This window comes from Hyla sarda, chromosome 2 (assembly GCF_029499605.1).
Source record: "Hyla sarda isolate aHylSar1 chromosome 2, aHylSar1.hap1, whole genome shotgun sequence".
In the NCBI taxonomy this organism is placed as follows: domain Eukaryota; kingdom Metazoa; phylum Chordata; class Amphibia; order Anura; family Hylidae; genus Hyla; species Hyla sarda.
In genome coordinates, this window is record NC_079190.1 from 359,151,063 (window position 1) to 359,163,453 (window position 12,391).

At 40.3% G+C, this 12,391-nt stretch overlaps 1 long non-coding RNA gene across 1 annotated transcript; it reads right to left on the reverse strand.

The window, feature by feature from the left end:
* Nucleotides 1-3,023: 3,023 nt before the first annotated feature.
* Nucleotides 3,024-8,505, reverse strand: LOC130356588 (uncharacterized). The gene is made up of 2 exons (XR_008888927.1): nt 8,080-8,505; nt 3,024-7,706 (listed from the first exon to the last, which is right to left on the reverse strand). It is a non-coding gene; the product is annotated as an uncharacterized LOC130356588 (long non-coding RNA).
* Nucleotides 8,506-12,391: the final 3,886 nt, after the last annotated feature.

Consider the following 12,391-nt stretch of genomic DNA (forward strand, 5'->3'; position numbering starts at 1 on the left):
GGTTATGCTTAGGACGTAAATGTACGTCCTGGTGCGTTAAGTACCACCTCACCAGGACGTACATTTACGTCCTGCGTCCTTAAGGGGTTAAATAGAAGTAATTTACAAATCTGTTTACCTTTCTGGCACCAGTTCATTAAAAAAATGTTTTACAGTGGAGTATCCCTTTAACCCCTTAAGGACAAAGCATTTTTCCGTTTCTTCTTCCTTACTCTTTAAAAATAATAACCTTTTCAATGTTGCATCTAAACATCCATCTAAACATGATGGCTTTTTTTTGCACCACCTATTCTAATTTGTAATGACATCAGTCATTTTACCCAAAAATCTACTACAAACGGGAAAAAAAATCATTGTGCGACAAAATGGAAGAAAAGGCACCATTATGTAAATTTTGGGGCCTTCTGTTTCTACGCAGTAAATTTTTCGGTAAAAATTACCTCTTTATTCCGTAGGTTCATACAATTAAAGGGGTATTCCAGGAATATTTTTTATTTGACTATGCTACAGGGGCTGTAAAGTTAGTGTAGTTAATAATAGTGTCTGTACCTGTTTGTGACTGTTTTCTCACAATTCTGTGATTTTCACCCCAATATTTATTTTTAACAGCATACAAAATGACTGTTGTCTCAGATTTTTCCCAGCTTGCAATGCGGCCGAGACCTGACTCACTAGTCAGCTGATGCCAGGGAGCCTGTCTGCCTCAATGGGTGGAGCAATCGCTTGGTGGGAAAGAGATCAATCTGCAACTAATGCAACAGCTGTAGGCACCCTGATTCAAAACCACAGGTCTTTTGAATGGATGCAGCTCATTTATGTTTCAAAGGGTGGGGTGGCTGATGTGTGGAAGGCAGGAAAATGGAATTAGGGGATTTGTAGTAAAAAAAAAAAAAGAAAACTGAAACAGGAAATACCAGTTCACAAACAGCTAGCCACAGTGTTATGGTAATCTCACAACATAGCCATTTAGCCCCAAGACAAGCGCAGATCCTTCCTAAGCATGCCCATTACTGTCTGCCAGGTATGTACTAAAATCACCTTATGGTGGATAACCCCTTTAAAATGATACCCTACTTATATAGGTTGATTTTGTATTACTTCTGAAAAAAATCATAACTACATGCAGGAAAATTCTGACCCCTATAACTTTTTTATTTTTCCATGTACAGGCCGGTATGAGGGCTAATTTTAGCTGCCGTGATCTGAAGTTTTTATCGGTACCATTTTTGTTTTGATGGGACTTTTTGATCGCTTTTTATTCATTTTTTGCACGTACGCCATTGACCATGCGATTTAATTAATTATATATACCACATGATTTTTATTTTTATTTACATTTTTTTTTTATGGGAAAAGGGTGGGGGGGATTCAAACTTTTATTAGGGAAGGGGTTAAATCATACAAATTTTTTTTGCAATGTTATAGCCCCCATAGCGGACTATAACATGCAGTACATTGAGTCAATACACTGAACCATTTTAAACCATAGAAAGATGTTAATCATTGGTGCCATAATATCCCTTTAGGGATGCTCAACCATTTCATTAATTCTTCAAAACATTATTTATATATAATTTGTTTTTCCCTTTTTGGGAACTCTTCCATCCAGTTCCCTCTGCCCTTCTCACAATCTTGAATGGCATGTTAATGGAATCTTATCATTCAGAACCAGGTTTAGTTTTCCCTTAGTTGGTACAGGGGAGTACAATTACTCCCTGCTTGCGCTAAGGGACTTTGAAGCTTGCTCAGGAGCTGAGCTTGCTTTAAGGTCAGTGAATTACTGCTGCTATCAGCAGTCAAGACTCACCACTCATGCCAGACATCCGTGATAGTCTGGGGTCGGGGGGCACTTATCTGAGCAATGACGGGGGTCTGGTGAGTAAAGATGACGGTCAGAGGTTTCTTATTCACCTCTGTATCACTCTCTTGAAATCATTTTTATTTACAGAAGATAAAATAATAGACGAAGGGGCAAAAATCCCAACCATGATGCAGCTCAACAACAATGCTATATGGGGGAGGTTGTACAGGTGCAAAATACTGAACAACCACTCACATGCCTACTATTCATGAGTGGGGTAGATGCTTGGTATAGCTGTACACAGATAAGGCATACAGACAGTGCCAGTTACATGAAAGTGTAGTGCACCATGCTGGCTTACAATCTATTAGTGTCGCCCATACTATTCAATTGGGAGGACTGCCCAGCTTCTTACATATGCACCTCACAAAGCACTGTCACCCCGGGCTCCCCCAGCATCACAAGGCCAGACCACATTATAAAAAATATTCTCTATATGATAAACATGAGGTACTAGTTGATATTTTGGCCATAATACACAAGCTTGCAACCCACTTCGAGTCTTTAATCACTTGTGTGTCCCTACACTAACATTCCAAAAAAACTATTTAAAGTGGATCGCCGATAATACTGATCAGTGCTATGCCGTTGCATAACACTGAATAGTATAAGCAATCTGATTTCTATGAATATTTCCTTAAAGGAACTTGAACTCAAGTGCTTGAGGAACTTAAAATATATATCCCCTTCTTTTTCCCCTTTTTATAATTAAGTCATGTAAACAAAAAAAAATTAAACATGTTTTGGAATTGCAACATGTAAAATTGTCTTTTAAAAATGTTTGTGATCCCGCTTGGCGAACAGTCTAAACGTAAAATTAAAAAATTCCAAACGCTAGAATTTTCTTTTTGGTCACTTCATATATCAGAAATAAGCAATTGAAAAGTCCCATCAAAATAAAAAATGGTACAGAAATAAACACTACAGATCACTGCACTAAAATTAAAGGGGGGGGGGGGGGAAACAAAGTTATAGGGGTCAGAATAGGGTCATTTTAAGCATACCAATTTTCCTAAATGTTATAGTAGTAAAATAAAACAATCTATGTAAATTAGATTTTGCAATTGGAATTACATACATAATAAACATAACAGGTAGTTTTTACCATACACTGCGTAGAAACGAAACCCTAGAAAACTAGCAAAAGAGCAGGGTTTTTCAGTTTTTTTTCTTCAAATAATTTTAGCTTTTATTTGTTTACAAGTTACAACAGGTCCTGCATAAAACAAGAGCTCATATGGCCCTTTAGGTGGAAAATTGAAAGGTGTCGAGGAAATAAGATGCAAAATGTAAATATTGCTGCATCCTTAGGCTAAGTTTCCACTTGGTTTTTTTTCTGGCAGTTTTTGGAATACTGCCACTGCAGTTTTTGAGCCAAAGTCAGAAGTGGATCCATATGGGAGAAGTGTAAGTCCTTCCTTTATATTCCCCATTCCTTTTGAATACACTTCTGGCTTTGGCTCAAAAACTGCAGTGGCAGTATTCCAGAAACTGCCAGAAAAAAGACAAGTGGAAACTTGGCCTAAAGGTGTTAAGAAGGCAGTACTCTAAAGTTAATGCACACTTACGTAATATAACATGCACCATTTGAATGGAATCAATGGCTTTGGAGAGGCGGGTTGTAATGATGATCTGTAAGATTACTGAGAAGTTAAGAAAAGAATCTTCACCGCTGTTGTCCCATTGTATGTCACATATTTCCACTTTTTAAAAATTGATATACACTCATAGGAATGATACTAGTGGCTTTTTCCTTTCTAGATTCAGTGCTCCTTTGGGTTAAGTATAGAAAAATATAAAGTCTTTTCTCAAGTTGGAAACTTCTTTAAAGGGTATGTACACGGCAACCCATTTTTTTTTTTTGTGCTTCGGTGCATCTTAAAAAGAAAAAAAATTATGCAACTTTTTTAAACAGTCTTAATTAAAAATATCTTGGCGTTTCCTGCTCTGCAGATGTATGTTTCTACTTAGATACATATTTGTATAATCTAAAAGAAGTTATACTCCCATCTATCTTTCCTGCGAGAGAAACTGGCTTCATGTAAAGGTGTAACTGCAACATCAGACAATGCAGTATTTGTGTTCCGTGACCATGGATACACATAGGTCTACGAAGGAGCTGTGTACACAAAATGCTACAGAATCTTTAGTAAAGACTGATTGAAAAGTTTGTTTTATCTTTTTAAGGTGCTTTGGTGTAGTGAAAGTTTTTCAAAGGCAATAGCCTCCTAAATGCTTTCTAGAAGTGTATGGTGATCATGGTGGTCATATTGTTTTTAGTTCTATACCAATTGTATTGGACAGCCCTTGAGTAGATGTTTCCTTACTAGTTAATAATAATCCATGTATTCTGCACACTGAATAATTGCACAACAATATTTTCTTTGCTGCTTTACCATAAATCCTTATACAGATGCACATATAGATGCAATCCTTGCACCATTTAAAGTGAGTCAATGACTTTTAACAGTACTGCTAGGCTTAATGAAAGGCACCTATTGAATGTTTTGTATGTGACTTTTGGCATCCTCTGATATGAATTGCTCTATATTTGCATATATTTTAAATATGCTTACTGTACCCCACATATGACAATATTTTTATGCATGTTTATGTTCTGTTCTTGCACAGACCCATTATTCTATATAGGTTGACTCATTGTTTATGATTATTTTAGTATCCATGGTTTACATCCTTAGTTAAGGTTTTTTTTTTAACCCTAACACTTTTACATCCACATTTGACATCTGTTCATTGAAATTCACCTTTGAGACTACTTTGCCTATAGAAGTAGAAATGTGGGCACTTTTTAAGTTAAAGTGGAAATAAAGCATTACCAACTAAGGCATTGTGCAGTATAATAGTCGAATTTGACCAGCTAGACCCTTTTTATGTTCTGTTCCCTTGGTTCCAGACTACAAACAAGCCTTGTGTAGTCTGATCTTGCAGTTTTAGGCCCTCTTCACACACATCTGTTGGCTTTTCTACCGGCACCAGAGGAAAACTGATTGTAGAAATGATTCTATTCATTTGAATGGGACTGTTCGCATTTATCTAGCGCCTGAATTTGGATGCTGGATGTTTGGACACAGAAACCCATCTTGCTACATTCCTATGTCCAGTCTGCACAGTTATTGACCGCCACATACTAAACAACTAATGACAAAGTGCTTGAGTTGTGGTCAGTTTTAGGTTACGTTCACACAGGTGGATTACCTGCGGAAAATCCACAGCAGATCTTGCTACCATTGACTTCAATGGGTCAGCAGAAAATCCACTATAGAGGTAGATTTGCAGAATTGTCTTCTGGCCCATTGAAGTCAATGGTAGCAAAATCCGCTGCGGAAATTCTGCAGGTTATCCGCTCATGTGAACATACCCTTAGGCTGGGTTCTTTGAGCCAGATATGTGAACCTAGCCTTATTTTTCTTCTGCCTAAACTTCTCCTGTTTGAACGTTAGAAAGTAAAGCGGGCAAATAGGAGGTTTAGTAACACAGCAGGATAAGCTGACTCCATTCAAGGTTTGTTTGTAGTAACTATGGCGACACAGATCTGCTCAGAAGCTGTATACACGGAAAATGTAAGACTATTAAATAACATCACTATTTATTTTCAAACACATATCTCTAGGTTTATTTCAACACTACAATGATTTTTTCATCCGTGCACTAAAATTCCACTCCTCGTTGAATAATTTTCCATACATGGCAACCAAAGATTATAGGCTTCAAGGCTTATTGTTATATATGTAAATATACTTGCGATAAGATATTTTTGTACACATTGCACATACCTGTTTGTTGGATCATTGTTTCTGTTTGTGTTTTTTTTTTTTTTTTATATGCCAAAACTGTTATATTATGTTAATTGGTTATCCTACTATGAAATGACATTTTATGAAAGCATCCTTAATGCAGATCTGTGTTGGTGAACTGTAGATATAAATGTATTTCAATCTTACTGCCTCAACACTAAGCTTTGAAATAGCTCTTTAATGGTTAATCTTCCATGAAATGAATACACATAAATTGTTTAGAGATGGCAAAGGACAAAGGCTTTTTTTATGTCCTCAGCAGAATGTTGGGAATGGTGATAAATAGCCGAGATGAGTATGTAGCCACTTGCCCTGATGCCTTTTATATTACACCTTTTTTTGGATGAGGTGGCTAAGGTAATATGTGCTGCTACAATGAATTTATATGGCTTCTGGCAGAAGTGGAGCTGTTTTATGACTGGCTCAGTGGGTTGCGTGAGATCTGCAAATGTAAGCTATGACCTTCAAAATGAGCAGTTTTCTAGGCATCTACCATAAAACTGTAGACTGCTTTAGAAATGGAATTTAAAATGTGCTACACTTCCTGTTTGACTGTAACGTCTACCAAAAATACAGTGAATTGCAAACTTTTGAGTACTTTAGAATCAGGTGACATTACTCTACACTCCATGCAACTGATGTTCTCTTTGCTCTGGATTCTGCATACTCACTTGAGTGTATTATAACATTTACATTGGGGACTCGGCCTTTCAAAAGATAAAGCTTATGTGACAATCTGGTAAGACTATAACTGCAATTTATAATGTGACAATCTACGCATTATTAAACATTTTGTTATATATGTCTGAGTTTGGGATCAGTAAAAAAAAAAAAAGTAAGGCCACACCCATATATTGCAGTATTTCCTAAAAATAAAGTTACTTTCCATCATTCTGAATATCCCTCATTTTGTTATTTCTAGGCCACACTTAAAACCTGCATTGGCCAGCACAGCCAAGTAGCAGTGATACAAGTACAGGCCGACAGGAGACAAAAATTGACCACTGATCTGTACTCCATTACCTAGCCTTCACAATGGCCAATTAGTCGTGTGCTCTTTCGATAACCTTATCAGCTGCACATCACCTGTTTTCACAGGGCAACTTACAGCCGATAGCTATGATTTTATTGGCTATACAAAAGATCATTTCGTTGGTAGATAGCTGCCACTTTTACATGGGCTAACTATCCGACTAACATTCACCTAATATTCGGTCCGTTTTAAAGAGCTTTTACCCAGAAGGCAGTGTAGGAAATGCTACCCCATTTGGCTAATGCTGTAATGTTACATGGGTATGACCAAATATTCACATTTTACCCAATTTCTGTTTTAAAGATGGAGCTCCACCTCTAGTTATCTTCTGACAGAGCATGAGACCCCACTTATTCCTATATAGGTTTCTAACCCATAGACACCCCCACCCACAACAGTGTAATTTCCAATTTTCTTTTTCATGACATCTGAAGATAATTTGAGGACCTTCCTCTTTAATGAATCATCTGACACCGATAACTTGCGTTTAATGTGACTATTAACTACTTCATATCATTGTATACACTCCTAACCTGAAAGATTTTAAACTGTATTTTATTTTGCCAGTGTTTTGTATGTAATAAATATTGAAACGGTAAATATCTTTTTCTTTTTGTAACCCAAAATTCTTACCATAAATTGTACAATAGATACATTTGTGTACTGTACTGTGTTGTATAATGTAATGTTTTGTCCTGGGTGTTAAGATACACTTGACCATTGGCTATGCGGATTTATATTTTAGGTCCGATTATACTTATTTTCCAACTTCTTATTTTGACTCAAAATTTTACTACTAGCCTGCCCTATAAAAATGAAAAAATACGTGGGTCAACCATTGTTTGGATTTTGTTCCATTGATTTAAAAAATAAATAAATAAATAAATAAAATTGCAGGGATGGGGTAATAGCATTCAGACTGCTGCTAGTTTGCTTTGTCACCACAGTACAGATCCATTTACACAGCGCAGAGAGACTGATTCCTATGGATATGCACCTTTCTAAGTCTGCATTCACATCTCCGTTTTACACTATGGGTGCCGGATCCAGCTGGGGGAGGGGCAAACCGGGATCTCCCATACCCCAGCTGGACCAGCGCTAAACTCTGTTTACTTTAATGAGCCGACCGGAGTCAAACGGTGACTTCCGGTCGGCTCATTTTTGACCCGTATCCAGTTTTGTGACTGGACCTAAAGCCGTAGTATACTACGGTTTTAGGTCCGGTCACTAAACTGGATACGGGTCAAAAATGACCCGACCGGAGTTTCCGTCTGACTCCGGTTGGCTCATTAAAGTAAATGGAGTTTTGCGCTGGTCTGGCTGGGGTATGGGAGCGCCCGGTTTGCCCCTCCCCCAGTCGGATCCGGCACCTGTAGTGTAAAACAGATGTGAATGCAGCCTAAAAGAGGTGGTTAAGCAGGCCATCTCGAGCAACCAGTCTTGCTTGGGGTGCTCCGCCCTCACCATGGTAATCAGATTTTGTAAAGATACAGTTCATTTAATTGTAGACTCAAATATCCAAGTTTTGAAACCTTCTTTGAGAATATCATAAGATATTTAGTTAGAATGGATGATCTGCAAAGGCTGAGTCCCTTTTGATATACATTCTTACATTCCCATGTTTGCTGGTTAGCTAGATCCTAAATCTGCCTCTAAAGGCTTGCAGAAACAGATCATCAATGCATGTCATTTTTAACAGTGATGGGGTTAACAGGAGTAAGCTATATTCTTGTAACTCAATGATTGGAAGCTAATGTTCTGGTACTGTTATGTATTCACACAATATAATCTGTTCGAAAACATCTTGTGCGTGTCTGGTTTTCTTTGAATAATTTAAGACCCTATGCTGAAGCCTTTGGGTGGTGGTTGCAAAGTTTCTTTTAATGCCAAGTGCATTCAGTGTACACGTACATGGAGACAGAATAACACATAAATTTTACATTGTACTTGGCGAAAGTAGCTCATTATCTCTTGAAAAACTCCCCTGCATGTATACTGTTGGGAAATGTGACGGTTTCTGTGCTTATCTGGCAGAGATACCATGCTGGTATTTTCATCCGCTCTTGGGACCTAATGGAAGCAAAGTATCAATTGCACAGTTTTAATCGGTAATTGAACCCAAACTGAACATATGCTGTTAATGTAAATAGTACCAATGGTAAGACCTGATTTTAAAGATGCTTTTGCACCTTTCCTAAAATATCTGAAAGAGGTGTTCCCCAGCTCTCAAAATGATCTATCCACACGCAGTGTGCTCCATTAATTTGTTAGAATAGGTTTCCTTTGTTCTTATGATGGGGGTACCAGAGTCCAGTCCCCCATCGATCAGCTTGTTATACTTTTGCATGTTGAGAAGACCCTTTTAATGTTTCCACATGCATTAAAAATGGTCACAAAGTGTTTGTCACACCATAAAATTGCAATTTAGAATGCATTTGTTGCAAGTGAAATGTATTACATAGCAGACATATAAACACATGGCCATCTATGTACTAGAGTGCAGCATCACCAGGCTCAACAAGGATAAAAAAGGGGAATAGGGCAGGTTTTGTTTTATCCTTGCAGGCTGTAAAATATTTCCTGGCCCGGCAGTGCTTCAAATACATTGTATCACAGACGTGTAGCAATAATTCACGAAAGATAGAAAATAATGGAGAAACATTATCTTGAATTCACACCATGGTACTTTTATGTAGGAGAGAGGTATGGAAGATAGGTGGCGGGAGTTACGTTTAATGGGGCAACAAATTTTTCATGTCTACAGGAGTTATTTTATATTTTTCTGTGGCATTTTACTTTGCCAGGCAGATGTGTAATATCTTTTAAAGGGAATCTATGAATTCTCATGCACACAAGTATACAAAGTAGGACAGACCATACCAGCCACATTACTGCATGCAGTATCCAGCCTAGCTCAGAAAGTTTGTGGTGATCTGGTTGCTATTGTCTGCATGACATCAGGTCTGTATTATTTACTAAAATGTTTATATTTGAGCACCTCTAACTTTTGGGGGGGGGGGGGGTTTATGTCTATTAAAAACCCTATTCTAAAAAATGAATGGAGGTTTTTGTTCTCCCTTGTGCTGTGTCCATTCTCATTTTTGGTAATTTCTGTAGAAACTATCCTTCAGATAGATCATTACTGTGTTTGGTAAGCTTCCTGCCGGCAAGACCCCCACTGATCTCATATTAATGGCCCATCTTTATAAAATAACATTAATGGAAAATCCCTGAAAAACCCTTTTGAAGTATACATGCAGCCATAGGTGGTTAAAGGTGTACTCCGGGATATAGAAATATATTCCCTATGCTAAGGATAGGTGATAAGTGTCAGATCACAGGGTGTCTGACCGCTAGGATCCCTCTTGATCTTTCACACGGCACCCCAACTCTCTGCATGTAAGGGGCCATGTCGACCACCGCATAAAGATGTGGCCAACAAGCCCTCTTAATGCAGCTCAATGGGAGAGCTTGAGGTACCAGAGTACAGCGCTTCATCTCTCTTCATGCACTGGTCAACATGCCACACCCTTCAGGAGGCCATGATCTGACACTACTTTTTCATATCCCGCCGTACTCCTTTTTTAACCCATTGTTTACACGGTAACAGAAAAAGTTCCCAATGGCCGAATGTTTAACCTCTTCAGGACATAGGGCGTATGGATACGCCCTGCATCCCGAGTCCTTAAGGACCGAGGGCGTATCCATACGCCCGTGGGAATTACGGCCCCCACCGCTAGCCGGTTGGGGACCGGAGCCGGATGCCTGCTGAAATCGTTCAGCAGGCATCCCGGCATATCGCCCAGGGGGGTCATTATGTCCCCCCATGTCGGCGATCGCCGCAGATCGCTGGACAATTCAGTCCAGCGATCTGCGGCGATTCCGGGTCAATCGGGTCTCCAGTGACCCGGAATTTCTGGCTGTTCGGGGCCGTCAGAGACTGGTGCCACCTCACGATCGCCCTGATTCGTCGGCCGGATTACCGGCCGACCAATCAGGGCGCCTGCTGCGGGTGTCACTCCCGCACCCGCTCCGCCCCTCTTCTGGAGGACGTGAGCGGGTGCGGGACGTGCACCCCGGGTGCTGGGGACCCCGATCCCCGGCGCCCCTGTTGGGATCGGGGCCCCAGGAGCAGCTGCGGCGGCGGGACTGACCTGCAGCGTCTGGATCGTTGGAGGTGAGTGACAGCCTCCTGCTGTTGCTTAGCAACAGCTCCCAGCATGCAAAAAGGGCATGCTGGGAGCTGTAGTTATGCAACAGCAGGAGGCAGACCACCACAACTCCCAGCATGCCCTTATGGGCATGCTGGGACTTGTAGTTTTGCAACAGCTGGAGGCACATTCTTTCTATGGAAAAGTGTACCTTCAGCTGTTGTCTAACTACAACTCCCAGCTTGCACAAACAGCTAAAGTGCATGCTGGGAGTTGTAGTGGTGCATCTGCTGGTTGCATAACTACAACTCCCAGCATGCCCGTTGGCTGTCGGTGACTGCTGAGAGTTGTAGTTTTGCAACAGCTGAAGGCACACTGGTTGTGAAACTCAGAGTTTTTTTTTACCTAACTCAGTGTTTCACGACCGGTGTGCCTCCAGCTGTTGCAAACTACAACTCTCAGCAGTCACCGTACACCATGGTAAGTACATGCTGGGAGTTGTAGTTTTGCAACAGCTGGTGGCACACTGGTTGTGAAACACTGAGTTAGGTCATAAACTCAGTGATACATAACCAGTGTGCCTACAGTTGTTGCAAAACTGCAACTCTCAGCAGTCACCGACAGCCAACGGGCATGCTGGGAGTTGTAGTTATGCAACAGCTGGATGTCGTCCCCCCCCCCCCCCCCCCCAATGTGAACGTACAGGGTACACTCACATGGACGGAGGATTACAGTAAGTATCTGGCTGCAAATTTGAGCTGCCGCAAACTTTCTGCTGCAGCTCAAATTGCCAGCGAGAAACTACTGTGAACCCCCGCCCGTGCGACTGTACCCTAAAAACACTACACTACACTACCACAAAAAATAAAATAAAAAGTAAAAAACACTACATATACACATACCCCTACACAGCCCCCCTCCCCTCCCCAATAAAAATGAAAAACGTCTGGTACACCACTGTTTCCAGAACGGAGCCTCCAGCTGTTGCAAAACAACTCCCAGTATTGTCTGACAGCCGTTGACTGTCCAGGCATGCTGGGAGTTTTGCAACAGCTGGAGGCACCCTGTTTGGGAATCACTGGCGTAGAATACCCCAATGTCCACCCCTATGCAATCCCTAATTTAGGCCTCAAATGCGCATGGCGCTCTCACTTTGGAGCCCTGTCGTATTTCAAGGCAACAGTTTAGGGCCACATATGGGGTATCGCTGTACTCGGGAGAAATTGTGTTACAAATTTTGGGGGGTATTTTCTGCTTTTACCCTTTTTAAAAATGTAAAATTTTTGGGAAAACAAGCATTTTAGGTAAAAAAAAAATAATTTTTTTTTACATATGCAAAAGTCGTGAAACACGTGTGGGGTATAAAGGTTCACTTAACCCCTTGTTACGTTCCCCCAGGGGTCTAGTTTCCAAAATGGTATGCCATGTGTTTTTTTTTTTTGCTATCCTGGCACCATAGGGGCTTCCTAAATGCGGCATGCCCCCAGAGAAAAATTTGCGTTCAAAAAGCCAAATGTGGCTCCTTCTCTTC